This window comes from Dipteris shenzhenensis, chromosome 1 (genome assembly GCF_047967505.1).
Source record: "Dipteris shenzhenensis isolate YYH24624 ecotype China chromosome 1, Dip_SZ_1.0, whole genome shotgun sequence".
NCBI classification, from domain to species: Eukaryota; Viridiplantae; Streptophyta; class Polypodiopsida; order Gleicheniales; family Dipteridaceae; genus Dipteris; species Dipteris shenzhenensis.
In genome coordinates, this window is record NC_141596.1 from 63,295,348 (window position 1) to 63,298,196 (window position 2,849).

A 2,849-nucleotide genomic window follows, 5' to 3' on the forward strand; every position below is an offset into this window, starting at 1 on the left:
AACTTTAAAATACTTATATCAAATTGTCGGAATGAATATGTAGTAATAATGAAATGTCATTGCTAGCGAGAATGGCTTGCAATAACTCCCATACATGTCAAAGAAAGGCTGGGCATTGAAAGGTCTAAGAGTCCATGGTATTATAGTATTGTTGTTAACAAATGATGGCTAAAATTTACATCATGGTCCAGTACTATTGTCACACTTGTGCCGAATTTCACAAGACCAAACTTACAAAGTTGTGAGTATAAACAATGGGCAGTGTGTGCAAAGCATTTGTGAGCAACTTTTCTTGCAGCAGACTCTTGTTTCAAATGAGTTCTTGAAACGAACACTTTGCTCTTGATCTGACCCTTTGGACTTCATCTCATTGAGTTGCACAGCTCAACCATTCCCTTCTTATGGAATCTGTGACAATTTAGAATGAGGATAGATCTTTGCATATGTTTGTTCACACTTCTGTAGGTAGAGGAGTGTTGTCAGAGATGGTGCTTGCTAGCCATTTTTAGTTCACACTTGGGTCCAAAACCTGTCCATCAACACTTTGGTAATAATGGGTCTGATTTGACAATGGAGCTGCAATATGAAGTCCATGATGATGGATACAAAACGTTTGACCTTGATGCGCACTTTGGTGATATTTTCACCGTGAAGGGAGAAAGCTTGATGACTATGAACTTCAGAAGACTCTAGTGCACGAAAACAAAAAAGATTTCTACTCTATTTGCAACAAAAATTACGGGGCAAGGAAACATGATTCAACTAACGACATTGAGAATGACAGACAACACGGTGTCATTGAGATTATTATGCAACTACCTATAAAGAACAGATTACATGAGGCCTATGAAAAGGTTGAAATCCACGTCACTGTGGATGAGTTGCATTCTACTTATGATGGTGATGTTTTCTTTGAGCTACCAGCTACTTTAATGAAACATCACACAAAAGGTACGGAGTCAAAATTTGATGGTCATGTCTGGAGTGATCCTATTACAACAAATATAGTATTTCCTGGTGTGGTTCGTAGAAAGGAATGTGGAGGTCACCTCCGTTATATAAATGCAACTTGTGGTTATAAAAAGAGAATTGGGATAGAGAATGAGACACAATGGGATGGGAGATTGATTAAAGTGGCCCCAGCAAATGTGTCAATTGAATCATATGGCTCCTTATCATGTATACATTGTGGTCATCTACCAATTTGCTTGGAGAGCTGTTACTATGAAATGTTACTCTACATGCTTGAATGTAGAGATGGTGTAAATCTTACTCGTGCAGTCATACATCATGGCCATCATAATCATCCCGTTGGAGATGGTTTGACTAGAAGAACAAAGGATCCATTAAAACCAAAGTTTCTGAAATGGTGAGGGCTGGTGGTGCTGTATGCCCTAAAGGGATAAAAATATAATTATCCAAGACATTATTTTGGAAACTTTATTGTCTAAAAAAGTGCAAGATGGGATTAAGATGTCGGATGTTGGGCTACAAGATTTGCTAAAACAATGTGAACCTTTGCTCGACAAAAGAAGGTAATTACTATAATATTTATTATTGCATTGGTTTATTAAATTATGTTATTGACAATGAATATTGACCAACTTTATGTCTGTGTATAGATTATCAAGATGGATCGAGGAGGGTCGACGTGACTCTCGACCTCTGTCAGATGGGCTAGATGGAATTTTATACTTGAAAAGACATTGTAGATATAATTATTTCCAAAGTGTAGTGTTTCCTAGACAATTGCAACATAGTTCGTTTAGCAAGTGTCATGTATTTAAAATGTCTACCCAAGGTTCTAGTTCAGGGGTTGATTTGGTAAATAAAATGAGAGCTGGAGGAGAATTGGGTCATTGTTGGGTGTTGTTTGACTTTGTGAAGCGAATGAAAGATTGGACTACCATGGCTTGCCATGTGTATAATCCTTTTATCCAAGAGTTGCAAAAAATTGCAACTTGTGACTTCAAGGTGGAAGATACTAATGCACAAATTCTATTTTGGGGTACTCTCAACAAAGTAATGGTTTCAGAAGGGTTTGACAATGCTGAATTCAAAGGGTTCATGGCAGATGAGGTCCAAGCCAACTGGAGAGCTATACGTGCCACTTTCAATGGTGGCCCTGACAATATAATGGAAGGGAAAGAGCGTTCTTGCCTTTTCCATTGGGAGCAAAGTCTTCATTCCCATGCAAAGGCATGTATAAAAGTTGGTAGCCAAGAGGAATTTAAAATCCGATGTAGATGCTAGAAGGATGCCTCTATAGAGCAAGCTGCAGAAGTCGAAATGAGAAGCCTAAGGGCATGGTGGAATGGAGGCCATGCAAGTGATTCAGACTTGCCACGACTTGAAACTTGGTTTGCATGGTGGCATGCTAGGATTTCCCATTGGGGCCACTACATTATAGAGGTTGGTTTTGTATTTCTCTTGAATTTTTTTAAATCATGTTAATAATGTAATTTTGCCATTACAATATCTTTGCAATGCTTGGTTTGTAGAGTATGTTAGATAACGAGAAGTACTTGATACCTCGAACAAATCTAGCAGAGTCTATTCATGGTAGTTGGAGGGCTGGATTGAACCATGTCAAATATGTTGGTCTCTACAATGCCTCTATTAGTGACCTCTCAAATACATTTTTACAAAGCTCTAGATATACATCTTTTTTAAAGGGCTAGTTTATCGGAAGTGGGCTGAGTCTAGAGACCTTGAAAAAAAGATCTGTCTAATCTCGGATTGATAGTAGTGCCAAAACAGTTGTTGATCTAACAAGTAATGTTGCAAAGGAAATGGGTGTTGTATCTGAAGTATGTTTTAATGATGGAGATGACAAGACTGTGCGAAGG